The 20,746-nt window shown below is 43.5% G+C and overlaps 1 non-coding gene across 1 annotated transcript; it reads left to right on the top strand.

Annotated features, from left to right (window-relative positions):
- Positions 1 to 1,974: 1,974 nt before the first annotated feature.
- On the top strand, positions 1,975 to 2,048 carry Trnav-uac (transfer RNA valine (anticodon UAC)). The gene has a single exon. It is a non-coding gene; the product is annotated as a tRNA-Val (tRNA).
- The last annotated feature ends 18,698 nt before the right edge of the window (positions 2,049 to 20,746 follow it).

The following is a 20,746-nucleotide window of genomic DNA, read 5'->3' as shown; positions in this document are numbered from 1 at the left end:
AACGGTACTGAAAACAAAGGTACTGGAAACAACGGTACTGGAATCACTGGTACTGGAAACAACGGTACTGGAAACATTGGTACTGGAAACAACGGTACTGAACACAACGGTACTGGAAACAACGGTACTGAACACAACGATACTGGAAACATTGGTACTGGAAACAACGGTACTGGAAACAACGGTACTGAAAACAACGGTACTGGAAACAACGGTACTGGAATCACTGGTACTGGAAACAACGGTACTGGAAATAACGATACTGGAAATAACGGTACTGAAGACAACGGTACTGAACACAACGATACTGGAAACATTGGTACTGGAAACATTGATACTGTAATCACTGGTACAGGAAACATTGGTACTGGAATCACTGGTACTGGAAATTTAAGTACTGAAAACATTGGTACTGGAATCACTGGTGCTGGAAACATTGGTACTGGAAACATAAGTACTGAAAACATTGGTACTGGAATCACTGGCTGAAAACATTGGTACTGTAATCACTGGTACTGGAATCACTAGCTGGAAACATTGGTACTGGAATCACTTATACTGGAAACATTGGTACTGGAAACAATTACAAACACTTCCTACAGAGCCGCGTCCAGAGCAGCATCTAGCGAGCTTTTGTTGTTGTTGTTACTGTTTCATCTTTTGCCGTTGATCTGCCTCCTTTTTTTTTTTTCTTTTTTTTTTACGTGTACGCCTATAGCGCCGGTAGGCTTTCTTGAGAGGCCTGGATGGTAGTCGGCCCCAGCCCGTCATGGCGCAGGCAAGTGTTTATAGTGGCGCTGTAAAGTGTAAGCAAGAAAACAGACCAGTAAAAAAGAAAAGGGAGAGGGTGTGGATCAAAGTTCTAAGCTCCCTGGCACCAAAAACACTAACAAAGGGCGCTTCTGAGTACCAAGGCGCCACCACCACCACCACCATCGACAACAACACCTTTCCCACCAACACCACCACCACCACCACCACCATCGACAACAACACCTTTCCCACCAACACCACCACCTCCTATACGGTACACACAAGGTCCGCCCGGTAGTAGCGATAATGGCCTCAGGGAAGGGAAAGGGCCGCTGTTGTTGTTGTTGGTGGTGGTGGTGGTGGTGATGTTGTTTTTGTTGTTGTTGTTATTGTTGTTGTTGGTGGTGGTGGTGGTGGTTATGTTGTTGTTGGTGGTGGTGGTGATGTTGTTTTTGTCGCTGTTATTGTTGTTGTTGTTTTGTGTTATCTGTTAATGTCTTGCCCCGCCCCACTGATGAACACACACACACACACACACACACACACACACACACACACATCGACGTCATAAACTCAAGGATATAAGGAAAAGACTTTAAACGCAACAGTAACTCAGAGGAGCAAATATTCTCCTCCTTCTCTTCCTCCTCCTCCTCCTCCTCCTCCTCCTCCTCCATATACGAGGTTGCCTGAAGAGAGCCATTGGTCTTAATAACAGTGCTAAGAGTGAAACATCGGGCGAGGAGGAGGAGGAGGAGGAGGAGGAAGAGGTGGAGGAGGAGGAGGAGGAGGTGGAGGAGGAAGAGGTGGAGGAGGAAGAGGTGGAGGAGGAAGAGGTGGAGGAGGAAGAGGTGGAGGAAGAGGAGGAGGAGGAGGTGGAGGAGGAGGAGGAGGAGGTGGAGGAGGAAGAGGTGGAGGAGGAAGAGGTGGAGGAGGAAGAGGTGGAGGAGGAGGAGGAGGAATAAGAGTTGATGACAATTGCAGTGTGATATACCGGAAACTCTCTCTCTCTCTCTCTCTCTCTCTCTCTCTCTCTCTCTCTCACACACACACATCTCTCTCTTCTGTTGTTGTTCTTGTTTTGGTTCCTTCCTAGGTTTCGTATCCTCTTCTCTCAGTATTTATTTTGTGGTTAGTTTATGGTTGTTTTCTTACAGTTTCTTATCTTCACGCTCTCTTCCTCTCTCTTCCTCTCTCTCCACCCTCCTCTCCTTCTCCGGGGGCTTCGTGGTGCAGTGGTTAGCACACTCGACTTACAACCGAGAGAGCCCGGGTTCGATTCCCGGGCGGAGTGGAAAAATTTGGGCGGCTTTTCCGATACCCTAAGCCCCTGTCCACCCAGCAGTAAATGGGTACCAAGTATTAATCGAGGGTTGTGTCCCGTCTCCTGGGGTCTGTTCCCTTCTCCTATAATTCCTTCCCCTCCTGTCTCTCTCCGGCATATGACCACAGATGTTGCGCCGACTAAACGAAACTTTCCAACTTTTTCCCCTCCTTCCCCTTTCGTCGCTCAAAGTCGGGTCATTTAAGAAGCCGCGCACTGCCTTGAGAGATAAGTGTTGGTTAGGAAGAGATTACTGGAGGGATAAAGAGTGCGCTCGTGGGTGTTTGTGTTGGTGTTGTTGCTGGTGTTGGTGGTGGTGGTGGTGGAAGTGGTGGTGGTGGTGGTGGTGGTGGTGGTGATGGTGGTTGTTAACTTATACCTAATCTTTTTTTCGGTCTTTCTTCATAACCCCATTTTTTTTATCTTTTTCTTTTTATATATTTTCATTATAATCATCATCTTTGTGTGTGTGTGTGTGTGTGTGTGTGTGTGTGTGTGTGTGTGTGTGTGTGTGTGTGTGTGTGTGTTTCTTACATCTTGAAGGGGTAACCTCACCTGCCTCTCGCCTCGTTACCCTTCCTTCCTCTCTCTAAAAGAAGCTAGAAGAGGAGGAGGAGGAGGAGGAAGGAGAAGAAGGAGGTTAAAGAAGAGGAGGAGGACGTTACACACTCGCTCCAGGAGGTCGAAACTTTGACTTCATTTCGGACCCAAATCTGCGGAAAACTTAGGAGAGTTTCCCCTCAAATAGTGACGCCCGCCGAGACTTGAGTGGGAAGGACGGCGCCCGGGGGAGGCAGGGGGCGCGGTAGACAGGGACTGAAAGAAAAAGGGAAGGAAGGATGTAGAGGGTGACGAGGAAGGGGAAGAAAAGGAGAAGAAAGAGGAGAGCTAAGGATGAATGGGGCTAAATGAAGGACTGGAAAATAAGGGAAGAGAAGAAAGGGGGAGAAGACTTAATGGTTAATGGAGTGAAGAAAAGAACGGGAAGCTACGGGAAGAAGGAGAGGAGGGGGAGAAGAGATACAGGTGGATAGGGTGAAGGGAAGAACTGGAAACGAGTGAAAGAGGAGGAGGAGGAGGAGGAAGAGGAAGAGGAAAGTTAAGAGTGAATAGGGTGCTGGGAAGGACTGGTAACAATGGGAGAAGAGCAGAGACCGATGGAAGATTGAAAAGGGAATAAAAAGATGAAAATAAAAGGGAAGAGTTGAGTAGAAAACGTTGAAGAGAAGGGAAGAGTTGGGGAATAGGAGAGAAATAGGAGGTTTGGGAGGAGGAGAAAGGAAGGAAGGAAGAATCACAAAGTTGAGTTAACGAAGAAGCCGCAGTGAAGAGGTGGTGGTGGTGGTGGTGGTGGTGGTGGTGGTGGTGGTGGTAGTGGTGGTTGTGGTGGTGGTTCCAGGTAATCACTTTTGGTCTCTGATTCTACGTAACTCATTAACCTGACTTTCAATCCTTACCTGTGTGCTTACCTCCCTCCCTTTCTCCCTCCCTTTCCTTCCCTCCCTCCCTCCCTCTCTCCCTACCTCTACTACTACTACTACTACTACTACTACAACAACTACTACCACTAATAATAATAATAATAATCAGGATAGTGACCTAGCCATCCGCCACTCCGAGAGACTTTCCTAATTTATAGTTAAAGTTATCAATGCAGCTGTCGGGAGAGAGAGAGAGAGAGAGAGAGAGAGAGAGAGAGAGAGAGAGAGAGAGAGAGAGAGAGAGAGAGAGAGAGAGAGAGAGAGAGAGAGAGAGAGAGAGAGAGAGAGAGAGAAGAGGGAAGGGTGAATTATGATATGGAGGAAGAGAGAGAAAAAAATATAGAAGGGGGAATATAAGAGAGAGAGAGAGAGAGAGAGAGAGAGAGAGAGAGAGAGAGAGAGAGAGAGAGAGAGAGAGAGAGAGAGAGAGAGAGAGAGAGAGAGAGACACACACACACACACACACACACACACACACACACATTTTTCACCGTGACTGACAAAGCAGAAATGTTTCCCGGCGTTTCAAGATTCCTTTGTGTGACTTTTCTATAACTCGCGTTGTTCTTGGTCGACTGTTTTAGTGCCTGCCTTCACGCCCCGACGACCGACTCCACGCGGCCTCCTTACCCCTCCTCCTCCTCCTCCTACTCTTTCTATTCTTCTTCCTCTTCTCTCTCTCTCTCCTCCGCTAGGTCCTCTGCTGTCTGTTCTTCCTATGTATTCCTATGTATTCCTCGTCATTCTCCTTGTTCTCCTTCTTTTCCATTTCCTTTTCCTTCTCTTGTCATTCTTTTCCTCATCTTTTCATCCTTTTTCTTCTGCTTTTCTTTCTCCTCCTCCTCCTCCTCCTCCTCTTCCTCCTCCTTCACTTTCTCCTTTTCCTTCTCCTCTTCTTTTTTTTCTTGTTTTTCTTCTTCTCCTCCGCTTCCTCTTTTTTTCTCCTTCATTTTCTCCTCCATCTCTTTCCCTTCCTCTTCCACCTCCTCTGCCTCCTCCTCCTCCTCCTTCTATTCTATTTTCCTGTTCTCTCTTCTCCTTTCTCTCCTATCTAGTTTTCCTTCTCCTTCCTTTCCTACGCCTCCACCTCCCTCTTCTTTATTCCTTATTGTTTTCTCCTTTGTTTTCTCTCTCTCTCTCTCTCTTCAACACAACATACATCACATTCAACAGATTCTTACCTTCTTTCTCCCTTTCTCTCTGTTTATCTTCTTCTTATTGCTTCATTACTATCTTCTATATCATTGTCTTTCCTTTACTCTCCCTCCATGAATTCTCTTTCCTTTCCAGCATTCTCGGCAGCATAACAAGACCGCCTTTTCTCTCCTCTCAAACGTTCGCCTTTCGGGATTTTTTTTTTCAAACGTTTTTTCTAAGATGTTTTATATGAGACTCAGAAAGGCAAGTTACTATTGATTGCTAGTTCGACTTCATGTGATGTAGACTTGTACGTGTGTGGTGGGTGGTGGGGGAGGGGTTTTATTGTGTGTATGTGCGTGTGTGTGTGTGTGTGTGTGTGTGTGTCTGTCTGTCTGTCTGTCTGTCTATCTCGTTTCAATAGGTAATTTTATAATGACTGCCTAATGATGAAATACATATATCAATGAATCTTTCCATCCGGGTCAGTCTGTTATCACGAGGAATGATGCGCCACGATACATCAAAAGGCGTATTGATAGTAGCCTGAATAGAGCTACATTTATAGATACACATATATTCAAGAAACTGTGAATTCATTTCCTTTTACGACCTCAGCGCGTCTAACCTGCCCGAGCTGGACTGCCACTTATCAATACATGATTTTTAACTTGAATTGATGGTTTCCCAATTTTTATCTCTCTTCGTCGATAGCATGAGTTAGCAGACACGTGGGCAGGGCTGTACTGTTAGGCGGATTATTCATAGGTAGACTTTGTGGGCAGGAGAGAGAGAGAAGAAAAGAGCGTAAAAAATAAGAGTAAGAGGAGGAGGAGAAAAAGGAGAAGTAGGAGAGAAGGAGGAAGAGAAGGAAGCGGAGTAAGAGGAGAAGGAGGAGGAGGAGGAGGAGAAGGAGGAGAAGGAAGCGGAGTAAGAGAAGGAGGAGGAGGAGGAGGAGAAGGAAGTGGAGTAAGAGAAGGAGGAGGAGGAGAAGCAAGCGGAATAAGAGAAGGAGGAGGAGGAGGAGGAGGAGAAGGAAGCGAAGTAAGAGAAGGAGGAGGAGGAGGAGAAGGAAGCGAAGTAAGAGGAGAAGAAGGAGGAGGAGGAGAAGGAAGCGAAGTAAGAGGAGAAGGAGGAGGAGGAGGAGAAGGAAGCGAAGTAAGAGGAGAAGAAGGAGGAGGAGGAGAAGGAAGCGGAATAAGAGAAGGAGGAGGAGGAGGAGAAGGAAGCGGAGTAAGAGAAGAAGCAGTAGGACGAGGAGAAGGAATCGAAGTAAGAGAAGGAGGAGGAGGAGGAGGAGAAGGAAGCGGAGTAAGAGGAGAAGAAGGAGGAGGAGGAGAAGGAAGCGAAGTAAGAGAAGGAGGAGGAGGAGAAGGAAGCGAAGTAAGAGAAGGAGGAGGAGGAGGAGGAGGAGGAAGAGGAGGAAGAGGAGAAGAAGGAGGAGGAGGAGTAGGAAGCGGAGTAAGAGAAGGAGGAGGAGGAAGAGGAGAAGGAAGCGAAGTAAGAGAAGGAGGAGGAGGAGGAGGAGGAGAAGGAAGCGAAGTAAGAGGAGAAGAAGGAGGAGGAGGAGAAGGAAGCGAAGTAAGAGGAGAAGAAGGAGGAGGAGGAGAAGGAAGCGAAGTAAGAGAAGGAGGAGGAGGAGGAGAAGGAAGCGAAGTAAGAGGAGAAGAAGGAGGAGGAGGAGAAGGAAGCGGAATAAGAGGAGAAGGAGGAGGAGGAGAAGGACGCGGAGTAAGAGGAGAAGAAGGAGGAGGAGGAGGAGAAAAATTAACCAGGAGCAATACAGCAATACCTTTGATACTTGCCTCATGAACATCCAATACATCCATCTCCTCTTTATTCAAGCCATTCTTCTTCACTGCTTTTTCCTTCCCTTCCCTTCCCATCCCTTATTCCCACTTCTTCCCTTTTTCACTCCTCCCCTTTACCCGTTTCCAGCCTATGCCAAGTTTTAGGGGACGAATAGCTGGAAGGGGAGCCGTAACGAGGCCTTCGGGAGGTATAAAGAGAGGAGCGGAAGAGGGAAGGGAGGAGACGAGGAAGGGAGAACAAGGGCTCGGTGTTGTCAGACGCTTCCTTCCCTCACATCAACTAATTCCAAAGGCCAAAAAGCAGATGAGTCGGATTTTTATGAGTGTTTTTTTTAGGGTCATGGTACAGAAGCAGGGTCAGGCTACCACCAGGGTCATAAAACTACCCCTGGATATCCCCCGGACTCCTACGAAAGCCTTGTCAAATATGTTTAAAAATACGACCCCTAGTTGTTTTTTTAGGGTCATGGTACAGAAGCAGGGTCAGACTACCACCAGGGTCATAAAACTACCCCTGGAAATACCCCGAACTCCTACGAAAGCCTTGTCGGATATGTTTAAAAATACGACCCCTAATTGTTTTTTTAGGGTCATGGTACAGAAGCAGGGTCAGACTACCACCAGGGTCATAAAACTACCCCTGGAAATGCCCCGAACGCCTACGAAAGCCTTGTCGAATATGTTTAAAAATACGACCCCTAGTTGTTTTTTTAGGGTCATGGTACAGAAGCAGGGTCAGACTACCACCAGGGTCATAAAACTACCCCTGGAAATGCCCCGGACTCCTACGAAAGCCCTGTCAGATATGTGTGTACTTGGACGCTGATATATTTAAAATTACGACCTCCAGTTTCTGGGTCCCCTCGAAAGTATAGTATGTAGGTCAGTGATTCTACGTGCCAGGGTAATTTTGTATATTCTTTTTTTTCTTGTAGCTGTTTCATGTCTCTCCATACAATTATCTTTCTCTTTTCTCTCTCTCTCTCTCTGCATGCCTTCCCCAGGACAAACATCCTTATCACATCCTTGCCGACCTATCCTGCCTCCCGCCTTCCCCTTCCTTCCTTCCTGGACCAAGCTACGCAACTATATATTATTGCCACCGGTGAAAAATGTAACTTAACGTAATAGTCTGGGTTTGCATTCCGTCGCCACCGCTTCTGCCGCCGCCTCTGGTATAACATAACTCACCCGAAATTGCGAACATATAAAAATGAATTAAGTTATCGGTTAAGAGAGAGAGAGAAATATGGTGCACGCAGAGAGAGAGAGAGAGAGAGAGAGAGAGAGAGAGAGAGAGAGAGAGAGAGAGAGAGAGAGAGAGAGAGAGAGAGAGAGAGAGAGAGAGAGAGAGAGAGAGAGAGAGAGAGAGAGAGAGAGAGAGATAGAGAGAGAGTGAGTGTGAGAGATAGAGAGATTGTGAGAGAGAGAGAGAGAGAGAGAGAGAGAGAGAGAGAGAGAGAGAGAGAGAGAGAGAGAGAGAGAGAGAGAGAGAGAGAGAGAGAGAGAGAGAGAGAGAGAGAGAGGGGATGAGAAGGAAAGAAAGAAGAAGAGAAGAAGAAAAAAGAAAAAAAATTGAAATAAAAAGAAAATGAAGAAAAGAAGGAAAATTTGAAAGAAAAAAAAAGATGAGAAGGAAAATAAGAAAGAAATATGAAAATAACGAAAGAAAATAAAGAAAATAAGAAAGTAAGAGAGAGAGAGAGAGAGAGAGAGAGAGAGAGAGAGAGAGAATTAGAGACCATTTCAAGCGAGCCTGTCCGCCCGTGTCTCCCTCTTTCTCACTAATTGAATTAAGGAAAATTTTCTGCGAGAATTTTCCTGCCGGCGAAATGATCTCACTCACTTTGCGGCGGAGAGAGAGAGAGAGAGAGAGAGAGAGAGAGAGAGAGAGAGAGAGAGAGAGAGAGAGAGAGAGAGAGAGAGAGAGAGAGAGAGAGAGCCGATGTGAAGCTCAAAGACAAAGAACATTTAATCGGTATTTTTCTTTCCTATCAATAATGGGAGTTGAGTGGAGGTAGTGGTGGTGGTTGTGGTGGTAGTGGTGGTAGTGGTGGTGGTTGTGGTGGTGGTGGTGGTGGTAGTGGTGGTGGTTGTGGTGGTGGTGGTGGTGGTAGTGGTGGTAGTGGTGGTGGTGGTGGTGGTGGTGGTGGTAGTGGTGGTGGTGGTGGTGGTGGTAGTGGTGGTGGTTGTGGTGGTGGTGGTGGTGGTGGAAGTGCTCTTTCCTCCTCCTCCTCCTCCTCCTCCTCCTCCTCCTCCTCCTCCTCCTCCTCCTCCTCCTCCTCCTTTTCTTATCCAATTCTTGTTACAGACACATTCATATATTACTCTCTCTCTCTCTCTCTCTCTCTCTCTCTCTCTCTCTCTCTCGCTATCTATCTATCTATTTATCTATCTATCTATCTATCTATCTTTCCCGTCTGTATCACTTTGGATTCTGGTTCCCTTCCCCCAGTCATATCTACACACTCGGCAAAGTTCAGATTCTTTTCCACACTAATTGTTCATCATAACTCTGCACTCGGAAACTTTGTCACAGGAGGAGGAGGAGTGAGGGAGGAAAAGAGGAGAGAGAGAGAGAGAGAGGAGGAAACAGGCACAGGAAGAGGAAGGGATGGAGGATAGGAGAGGAGAAGAGGAGAAATGCACGAAGAGAGGAGGAAAGAGAGAGAAGAGGAAACAGGCACAGGAAGAGGAAGGGATGGAGGATAGGAGAGGAGAAGAGGAGAAATACACGAAGAGAGGAGGAAAGAGAGAGAAGAGGAAACAGGCACAGGAAGAGGAAGGGATGGAGGATAGGAGAGGAGAAGAGGAGAAATGCACGAAGAGAGGAGGAAAGAGAGAGAAGAGGAAACAGGCACAGGAAGAGGAAGGGATGGAGGATAGGAGAGGAGAAGAGGAGAAATGCACGAAGAGAGGAGGAAAGAGGAAGAGAGAGAGAGAGAATGAAGGACTAGGCAAACTTAGAAGCACTCTGTATATTTGTGTTTAATCTAATCGCGCGGGAACGTGGAATGACTTGGAGTGGAGTGGAAGTGTTGTTTTGTGGAATGACTTAGCGTGGAAGTATCGTTAGCGGTTAGTGTTCTGTTAATAAGCGTGTGGAAGGGGAAGCCTTTAGTGTGTTTAGTTACAAGAGAGAGAGTGAGTGAGTGAGTGAGTTAGTGTGAGTGAGTAAGAGAGAGACGGAAAGGAGAAAGTGTGGCAGGAAATTCTTTAGTGTGAGTTACGAGAGAGAGAGAGAGAGAGAGAGAGAGAGAGAGAGAGAGAGAGAGAGAGAGAGAGAGAGAGAGAGAGAGAGAGAGAGAGAGAGAGAGAGAGAGAGAGAGAGAATAAATAAGAAAAGTCGTTTATAATAGAGAAACATCACTATAATTCCAGTTTTTCCTCCCTTTCTCTCCTCCCTCTTTACTGTTTGTCTCTCCCTCCCTTCTTTCTCGCCCTTTACTTTCTCTTCACTAATTTCTCTTCTTGTTCGTCTTTCCTTCCTTTCCTTCCTCTCTCCTTCCTTCTTCTTCCTCTCCATCCTCACCTTCACGACCTTTCCTTCCTTTCCTTCCTTTCTTTTTTCTTTCTCTGTTTCTTCCTTCCTTCCCTCCTTGCTTCCTACCTTCCTTCCTTCCTTTCTTCCTTTCCTCCGTCTTCTCTTTCTTCTTCCCCATCTGTACTTTCCTTTCTTTCCTTCCTTCTTTCCTTCCTTCCTACCTTCCTTCCTTCCTTCCTTTCTTCCTTTCTCCCTTCCTTCCTACCTTCCTTCCTTCCTACCTTCCTTCCTACCTTCCTTCCTTCCTTCCTTTCTTCCTTTCTCCCTTCCTTCCTACTTTCCTTCCTTCCTTTCTCACCCTCAAGTTTACTTTCATCTTCCTTCCCTTAAGCCTATCGTTTTTTGCCATCTCTTCTTCTCCCTCCCTTACCTCTCTCCCTCCCTCCCTCCCTTCTCCCTCCATCCCTCCTCTGCTCAGCTTCCTCCATCGACGCTGGAAAAAGTGTTGAGTGTATCGCTTAGGGCTAATGAGAGAGAGAGAGAGAGAGAGAGAGAGAGAGAGAGAGAGAGAGAGAGAGAGAGAGATGATTTTCTTTTGTATTAAAACAGAAAGAAATATATGAAATAACTACACACACACACACACACACACACACACACACACGTTACACATATACACTGTGCGACAAATATTGACATGTGCTTTGAATTTTGTGACGCGGCTATTCTGTGGGGACCGTGTGTGTGTGTGTGTGTGTGTGTGTGTGTGTGTGTGTGTGTGTGTGTGTGTGTGTTAAATAAAGGTTTGCCTGGATTTTTATTTTCGTATTTTTTATTTACTTTTTTTTTGTTAGTGTGAAGTGTTTTGTTTCCAGAGGTTGAGAATTCATGTGTTTTGTTTCGCCGTGTTTGTTTGTTCGTTTGTTTGTTTGTGGAGAATGTCATCCGCTGTTCTGGAAATGACTGTTATTACGAATGTTTATTATTTTATTTTTCCTATTTATTTTTGTATCTTTATCTCCGTTATGCGAGAGAGAGAGAGAGAGAGAGAGAGAGAGAGAGAGAGAGAGAGAGAGAGAGAGAGAGAGAGAGAGAGAGAGAGAGAGAGAGAGAGAGAGAGAGAGAGAGAGACAAAGACAGTCAGACAGACATACAGACACACTTCAAATAAATTTCTGAGAATCGTCTCCTCAAGCGTAAACAGGCACACACAAAAGGTCACCGATCGTGTGTGTGTGTGTGTGTGTGTGTGTGTGTGTGTGTGTGTGTGTGTGTGTGTGTGCGTGTGTGTCCCCTAACAAGGACGCACACACAAAGGGTCGGCTCGCGGGGTAGTTATCGCGGCGTGGCCTTTGACGGGTCGCTGTGCTCGGCGGGGCGGCGAGGCTCCAAGAGTTTGTCATTGTCGGCTTTTTCTGTGTTTCATCGACTGGGCTCTCTCTGTGCGGCGGCCGAGGAGCAGCGGAGCCTTGGGGAGGGATGAATTGTGCTGGGATGTTTTGGGTCGTGAAGTCTTCGTAAGGGATGGAATAGAAAAGAAGTCAAGGCGAAGCAAAATAGAAAACCTTCGTCGTCTGTTGCATAGGTAATCAAAGTGTCACGTCCATCTTTTACTACGCCGAAGCGAAGAACAAGAGTGAAAAAAACTGCATTGCCTTTGTCCGTACGTTGGCCTCGTGCGACGTTGAGCTTTCGTGAAATATAGATCATTGAAGCGAAGAGAACCGAAGAACATAAGAACATAAGAACACAGGGAGACTGCAAGAGTGAGAGAAAACAAGAAGAAGACTGAGAAAAATGCATTGCCTTTGTCCTGATGTTGGCCTCGTGGACCTTGAGCTCACGTGAATTATGGAACACAGAAGCGAAGAGACAGAGAAACTTCACTCGTGTCTTTATTCAGCAGTGTTCGTGTCCTTGACCAGACGAAGCATGGAACAGAGTGTTGGTGGGACGTGTCTTTCCCCTCTCTGTGCGGGTATGTAAGGTTAGGTTAGGTTAAGTGAGGTCAGGTCAGGTTAGGTTAAGTTAGGTTAGGTTAGACGTCCCAAGGTAATGTTGCGTGGGAGTCACAATGAGAGTATTTTCCAGAGCACCCCGTGGTTAAGTGAGGTCATGTTAGGTTAGGTTAGGTTAGGTTAGGTTAGGTTAGAAGTCTTAAGGTAATGTTGCGTGGGAGTCACACTGAGAGTATTTTCCAGAACACCCCGTGGTTAAGTGAGGTCATGTTAGGTTAGGTTAGGTTAGGTTAGAAGTCTTAAGGTAATGTTGCGTGGGAGTCACACTGAGAGTATTTTCCAGAACATCCCCGTGGTAATTTCGAAGCAACAGCCGAGCGTCTTCAATCAGGGACCACATACCCATAGAGAGATTGGGAATATGTTGGCGGGACTAGAGCAGAGAGGAGCAGTTCACGTCACCACCACCACGACCACGATGCTGATGCTGATGTATTGTAAATGAGCGCCCTTTGAAAATTGATTCCACGCGGAGTTTTTTTTTTTAACTGCTCTCGTTAATGTGTGTGTTTAGCGTTGACGTGGAACAAAGTAGCAGTTCACGTCATTGATGTATTGTAAATGAGCGCCCTTTAAAAATTGATTCCAGTTGGTTTGTTTTTTTGTTTTTTTTTTAACTGCTCTCGTCAATATATGTGTGATTAGCGTTGACGTGGAACAGAGTAGGTAATGCGTACTGTGTTTATTTGGTTATTTATTTGTTTTATGATTCTGTTTATAGTGTTTTGGTCTTAACATGTGGAAAAGTTGCAATTATGGTCGTTCGAATTCTGTGTGTGTGTGTGTGTGTGTGTGTGTGTGTGTGTGTGTAAAAATATCCACATTCATATCTGCAAAAGGGGAAAATAGTGTCACTGAATTCTAAAAAAAAAAAAAAAAAAAAAAAAAACACAGGCCGGGGAGCTTTTCACACTCACAAATGTAGTTTTAATGCACACACACACACACACACACACACACACACACACACACACACACACACACACACATTCGTTAATTCATCACGCTTCATGTTCACAGACTCGTAACATTTTACGCTTCAATATGCAAGTGGAAAATGTGAAAAAAAATACATGTTTATGTGTGTGTGTGTGTGTGTGTGTGTGTGTGTGTGTGTGTGTGTAACTCATTACTATACTAAGATAAACCCTATAGGCAGGTTCATCAGTGTATCTTTCAATGCAATATAGAGACAGCTTCATCAGTGTATCTTTCAATGCAATATAGAGACAGCTTCATCAGTGTATCTTTCAATGCAATATAGAGACAGCTTCATCAGTGTATCTTTCAATGCAATATATAGACAGCTTCATCAGTGTATCTTTCAATGCAATATAGAGACAGCTTCATCAGTGTATCTTTCAATGCAATATAGAGACAGCTTCATCAGTGTATCTTTCAATGCAATACATAGACAGCTTCATCAGTGTATCTTTCGACGCAATATATAGAGAGCTTCATCAGTGTATCTTTCGACGCAATATATCCATCAGCCAGTTTGTTAGCGCATCGCGGCAATACATTAGCCGTAGTTAAGTCAATCAGCCTGTCAGAACAAACTTTGCCTCGCCAATATCGGCCGTCTATGTGCCGGATAGGCGGCCCTCGGCGCCTGGAGCTGATTAGCATATCGTGGGTGTTAGCATAATGAGCAGGACAGGAGGCTGATCTAATCACGCCCAGCCTCCGCCGCCTGCCGCCCCCGACGATACGGTTACCTATTGGGGAGGCGAGGGAAGCGAAGGGAAGGGATGGGATGGAAGTGAAGGGAAGGGAAAGAAAGGTTAAGGAAGGGAAAAGAAGGGAAGGGAAGCGAAGGGAAGGGAAGCGAAGGGAAGGGAAGGGAAGGGAAGCAAAGGGAAGGGATGGGATGGAAGTGAAGGGAAGGGAAAGAAAGGTTAAGGAAGGGAAGGGAAGGGAAGGGAAGGGAAGGGAAGCGAAGCGAAGGGAAGCGAAGGGAAGGGAAGGTTAAGGAAGGGAAAGGAAGGGAATCGGAGGGAATGGAATGGAATGAAAGGGAAAGGAAAGGAAGGGAAGCCGACGGGAGAGAAGGGAAGGAAAGGGAAGGGGAGGGAGAGAGGAGGAAAAGGAAGGGAAAGGAAAGCAAGGGGAGGGAAGGAAAGGAAAGGAAAGAAAAGGATAGGTAAGGAAAGGAAGGGGAAGTAGAGGGGAGGAAAGAGGAAAGGAAGGGAAGCGAGGGTAAGGGGATGAATGGAAGGGAAAGAATGGCAAGGGAAGGAGACGGGAGATAAGAGGAAGGAGAAGAGGAAGGAAATAATATTGATAATGGTTGTGATGAGGATAACAATAGTAATAATAATAAGAGCGTAGACGTTGTAACAAGTTTAGGTGAGTGATGAGGGAAACGCGGGCACAGAAGGAGGGAGTTTATTCCTGTCTGTATATAGTTTCCTGTGACTGGCCTCGGCATTTGCTCATTCCCCCGCGAACGAAATTATAAGGTCGGTATTATAAGATACTTCCCCTTCTCACATAATTTATTTCTAAAGGTCAAAGAGGGAGTCAGTCAGGTTCTAATGTGTGTTTCCTTAGGTTCACGGTACAGAGGAAGGGTCAAACTACCACCAGTGTCATAAAACTACTACTGGAAATGCCCAAAACTCCTACGAAAGGCTTGTCAAATATGTGTTCTTGGGCGACGAAATGTCTTTTGATACGACCCTAAGAGTCGGGAAGAAATTGCTCGCTTCTCTACTCGTGTTTCTCTCATTTCCCCGCCGTCGAAATTAATAGAGTCGGGAAGGAATTGCTCGCTTCTCTACGCGCGTTCTCTTCTCATTCCCCCGCGAACGAAGTTATTAGAGCCGGGAAGAAATTGCTCGCTTCTCTACTCGTGTTTCTCTCATTCCCCCGTGGTCGAAATTATAAGAGTCGGGAAGGAATTGCTCGCTTCTCTACTCGTGTTTCTCTCATCTTGTATTATAATGATGATAATGAGGGGAATAAGATAAATAACAAGAACAAGAACATATGAAGAGCAAGACCCGAGAACGATAAGGAGAACAAACAGAACAAAGTAGGCAAAAAAGACGAAGATGCGGAAGTCGGGAAAATAAATGACTAGGAAAATAAGAGGAAGAATTAGACGAAAAGCAGCGAGAACAAAATGAAGAAGAGCAAGAACAAGAAGAAGAAGAAGACGAAGAAAAGAAAAGAAAAAGCGAACAAGAAGGACAAAAAACAATAAAAACAAGAAGAAGAGCTTGAAGAAAAAAAGAAGAGGAAGAAAAAGGAAAAGAAGAAAAAGAAGAGTAACTACAAACTCGCAAGCTTGAGAGAGAGGAGATGGAGTAATTAAAGATGCAGGAGGAGGAGGAAGAGGAGGAGGAGGAGGAGGAGGAGGAGGAGGAGGAGGAGGAGGAGGAGGAGGAGGAGGAGGAGGAGGAGGAGGAGGAAGAAGAAACAGGATGAAAGCAGTTACTGGAGAAAGGAATAAACAGGAAGAAAGACGATGAGAGGAGGATTAATTCTGAGGAGGAGGAGGATTAGGACGAGGAGGAGGAGGAGGAGGAGGAGGAGGAGGAGGAGGAGGAGGAGGAGGAAAGCAGTTACCAGAGAAAGGAATAAACAGGAAGAGAAAGACGATGAGAGGAGGATTAATTCTGAGGAGGAGGAGGATTAGGAGGAGGAGGAGGAGGAGGAGGAGGAGGAGGAAGAGGAGGAGGAGGAGGAGGAAGAGGAGGAGGAAGAAGAGAAACAGGATGAAAGCAGTTACTGGAGAAAGGAATAAACAGGAAGAGAAAGACGATGAGAGGAGGATTAATTCTGAGGAGGAGGAGGATTAGGACGAGGAGGAGGAGGAGGAGGAGGAGGAGGAAGAGAAACAGGATGAAAGCAGTTACTGGAGAAAGGAATAAACAGGAAGAGAAAGACGATGAGAAGAGGATTAATTCTGAGGAGGAGGAGGATTAGGACGAGGAGGAGGAGAAGGAGGAGGAGAAGGAGGAGGAGGAGGAGGAGAGGAGGAGGAGGAGGAGGAAAGTCGAAAGTAGCGTTGGTATTTTTATTGAGTATATCTTGAAACTGAACTGGCAGGCGGGTTTTATTTTTTTTATTTTTTGTGTGTGTGTGTTGTTATTGCGGCTGTTGTTGGTGGTGGTGGTGGTGATGATGGTAGTGGTGATATAGGTGATGGGGTTGGTGATCTTATAGGTGGGGGGAGAATAAGTGGTGATGGTGCAGGTGGTGGTGGTGGTGGTGGTGGTGGTGGTGGTGGTGGTGGTGATGGTGGTAGTGATGGTGGTGGTGGTGGTTATATTGGTGGTTTGGGGTGGTGATGATGAAGTTAGTGTTGGTGTTGGTGGTGATAGTGAATGATATAGATGGTGGTGATGGTGGTAGTGGTGGTGGTTTTGGTGGTGGTGATGGTGGTAGTGGTGGTGGTGGTGGTTGTGGTGGTATCAGTGATCTGTAACTTAACTTCACAAACCTTTAAATAAAATTGGTTAACGAACAAGTAAATCAGTAAACAAGTAAATAAGTTAACAAGTAAGTAAGTAAAGTTAGTAAAATTAGTCTATTCATTCACAATATATGTTTTTTGGTGTTGATATTTTACCATTCTTTCCTGTGTTATTGTCTAGTGCGGCGTCATTAAGGTCAGACTATACTTTTTTTTCTGCCTGTTCATTTTGATCACCTCGCGTCATACAATTTTGAATACACGAAAAGGTTTGCACCCAGACGTGATTGGCTCGTGTTGATTACGTGATGCATTTTTTATTTATTTATTTTTTTATTTTTTCATTTTTGAAGTATAAAAGATTTTGCCTTATGTGTTTATTTACGGGTCATGTATTTCTTTGCGCCTTTATAGAATGCTCAAGTTTGTTTTAGTAGTAGTACTAGTAGTAGTTATAGTAGTAGTAGTAGTAGTAGTAGTAGTAGTAGTGGTAGTAGTAGTAGTAGTAGTAGTAGTAGTAGTAGAAGTAGGAGGGGGAAGAGAAGAGGAGAAGGAGGAAGAAGAGGAGAAGGAGGAGGAGAATTAGTAGTAGTACCATTGGTAGTAGTAGTAGTAGTAGTGATAGTAATAGTAGTAGTAGTAGTAGTAGTAGTAGTAGTAGTAGTAGTAGTATCATTATTATTCTTGTTAATTTCACCCAAATATCATTATCTACCATATATATAATGAAACTATTACAAGATTATTTGTAGACCTCACTTTCTGTATCACGGAATCAAATTCTAACGCTCGAATTCACTTTTATCTCGTGCCTCTGACGTAAAACCAATATAAAAAAGCCTTCACAAAAAAAACAGATATAAGCAGACCCAACACAATCTCGCCAATACAAAGGAACGCAAAAAAATCTTCGTTGTAAAAAGTCCAGCAATCGAGACTTTTTTCGTTAGCGTTAAAGTTTTGCATATTCTTTTTTTTTTTTTTATTTGTTTCTGCGAGCGAATGAATTAATGAACGCCAATGCAAACTTTGTGTTGAGGCGCGGGGAAAAAAAATGGAATCTGAATCTAATTACACACACACACACACACACACACACACACACACACACACACACACACACACACACACACACACACACACATACAAACACACGACATTATATTTTCCTTCAGTTTAATTCCTAGTGACTCCAGTAGCCAATTCTCTCTCTCTCTCTCTCTCTCTCTCTCTCTCTCTCTCTCTCTCTCTCTCTCTCTCTCTCTCTCTCTCTCTCTCTCTCTCTCTCTCAACGTACCATAAAATCAAGTACGCTATCTCAGTTAAACATAAATTCTGCTTAACGCTAAAAATTCGGCGCAGCGGGTGAAGGCCCAGCGTCCCTTTCTTTGCTCGAGGGGGAAAAATGAACACAAAGAGAACGCTGTCATTTTTTAATAGCAAGTTTTAGTGCCGCAGTTTTCCCGGTAATGTGATGCGAGTAATGGAGTGTGTGGAAGGGAGGGGAAGGGGAAGGGGAAGAGTATGTGTGTGTGTGTGTGTGTGTGTGTGTGTGTGTGTGTGTGTGTGTGTGTGTGGAGGATTGAAAGTAAAGAGAGGGGGAGCTTAATGGAGGAAGGGAGGAACGGGAAAGGGCGTTTGAGTTGAGGATTGAAAGTAAGGAGGGGGGAACCAAGTCGAGGAGTGGGAGAGAGAGAGAAAGGGAGAGGGAAGGGAAAGGGAGCGAGCGTTAAGGATTGAAAGTAAAGAGAGTAGGACCAGGAAGAGGAGGAAGAGGAGGAAGAGAGAGAGAGAGAGAGAGAGAGAGAGAGAGAGTCTGCAGAAGTTAATTGTATGTGAAGTCACCTAAAGGAAAAATACATGTTACAGGATACATTTGAAAGATGTCGAAATCAAAGTTGCCAGATTGTCTTACTCAGCCTCTTATATTTACCGACTGTCTCGTGGACCCCAATAAGGAGATTCACTTCAAATTATCGTTAAAATAGTTAATTCCTGATGTTTCTTGGCAATAGTTAGGCGTCAGAAACCGGTAAAGACTCTGCTCTGAGTACGACAACCTGCAACGGTGGTCGAAATACAGCAAATAACATTGGAAAGAAATCTGATATGAAGAAAGGTTGCACTTGAAACTCCTCGTGTTCAAGCGGCCAGGTGAACTTAGACATTTTAAAGAAGAAAGAGAAAGGGAAAAGATAAGAAAAGGCAGAAAATATGGAACAACAAGGAAAAAAAGGAGATCAAAAAGATGAGATAAGAAAACATTGTAGCAAAAGAGAGAAACAAGAATAGAAGGGGAATGTTAAAAGGGGCAATTACCGGTGCGTTGTGGGTTACTTGCTGATGAAAACGAAAAGTGTAATTAAGTTAAAAGAAAAAATAGTGCAGGAATCTTAACGGTACATTTAGGTTCAAGTACAGGACTCCAAAAGAAATATTAATACTATGATTCTTATCCTTCAAGTACAGGACTCCTAAAGAAAAATTAATATATATGATTCTTATCCTTCAAGTACAGGACTCCTAAAGAAAATGTAATACTATGATTCTTATCCTTCAAGTACAGGACTCCTAAAAAAAAATTAATATATATGATTCTTATTCTTCAAGTACAGGACTCCTAAAGAAATAGTAATACTTTGATTCTTATTCTTCAAGTACAGGACTCCTAAAGAAATAGTAATACTTTGATTCTTATCCTTCTAGTACAGGACTCCTAAAGAAAAATTAATATATATGATTCTTATTCTTCAAGTACAGGACTCCTAAAGAAAAATTAATATATATGATTCTTATCCTTCAAGTACAGGACTCCTAAAGAAAATGTAATACTATGATTCTTATCCTTCAAGTACAGGACTCCTAAAGAAATATTAATACTTTGATTCTTATCCTTCAAGTACAGGACTCCTAAAGAAAATGTAATACTATGATTCTTATCCTTCAAGTACAGGACTCCAAAAGAAATATTAATACTTTGATTCTTATCCTTCAAGTACAGGACTCCTAAAGAAAATGTAATACTATGATTCTTATCCTTCAAGTACAGGACTCCAAAAGAAATAGTAATACTTTGATTCTTATTCTTCAAGTACAGGACTCCTAAAGAAATATTAATACTTTGATTCTTATCCTTCAAGTACAGGACTCCTAAAGAAAAATTAATATATATGATTCTTATCCTTCAAGTACAGGACTCCTAAAGAAAAATTAATATTATGATTCTTATTCTTCAAGTACAGGACTCCTAAAGAAAAATTAATATTATGATTCTTATTCTTCAAGTACAGGACTCCTAAAGAAAAATTAATATTATGATTCTTATCCTTCAAGTACAGGACTCCTAAAGAAAAATTAATATTATGATTCTTATCCTTCAAGTACAGGACTCCTAAAGAAAAATTAATATTATGATTCTTATCCTTCAAGTACAGGACTCCTAAAGAAAAATTAATATATATGATTCTTATTCTTCAAGTACAGGACTCCTAAAGAAAAATTAATATATATGATTCTTATTCTTCAAGTACAGGACTCCTAAAGAAAAATTAATATATATGATTCTTATTCTTCAAGTACAGGACTCCTAAAGAAAAATTAATATATATGATTCTTATCCTTCAAGTACAGGACTCCTAAAGAAAATGTAATACTATGATTCTTATCCTTCTAGTACAGGACTCCTAAAGAAAAATTAATATATATGATTCTTATCCTTCAAGTACAGGACTCCTAAAGAAAAAATAATACTATGATCCTTATCCTTCAAGTACAGGACTCCTAAAGAAAAAATAATACTATGATCCTTATCCTTCAAGTACAGGACTCCTAAAGAAAAATTAATATATATGATTCTTATTCGTCAAGTACAGGACTCCTAAAGAAAAATTAATATATATGATTCTTATTCTTCAAGTACGGGACTCCTAAAGAAAAATTAATACTATGATTCTTATTCTTCAAGTACAGGACTCCAAAAGAAATATTAATACTATGATTCTTATCCTTCAAGTACAGGACTCCTAAAGAAAAATTAATATATATGATTCTTATTCTTCAAGTACAGGACTCCAAAAGAAATATTAATACTATGATTCTTATCCTTCAAGTACAGGACTCCTAAAGAAAAATTAATATATATGATTCTTATTCTTCAAGTACAGGACTCCTAAAGAAAAATTAACATATATGATTCTTATCCTTCAAGTACAGGACTCCTAAAGAAAAATTAATACTGTGATTCTTATCCTTCAAGTACAGGACTCCTAAAGAAAAATTAATACTATGATTCTTATCCTCAGACGCTTTCGGCTCT

The sequence above is a fragment of the Eriocheir sinensis genome, chromosome 45, assembly GCF_024679095.1.
Source record: "Eriocheir sinensis breed Jianghai 21 chromosome 45, ASM2467909v1, whole genome shotgun sequence".
NCBI classification, from domain to species: Eukaryota; Metazoa; Arthropoda; class Malacostraca; order Decapoda; family Varunidae; genus Eriocheir; species Eriocheir sinensis.
Note: the sequence above shows the minus strand (reverse complement) of the source record. Positions and strands in the feature narration are given on the sequence as shown.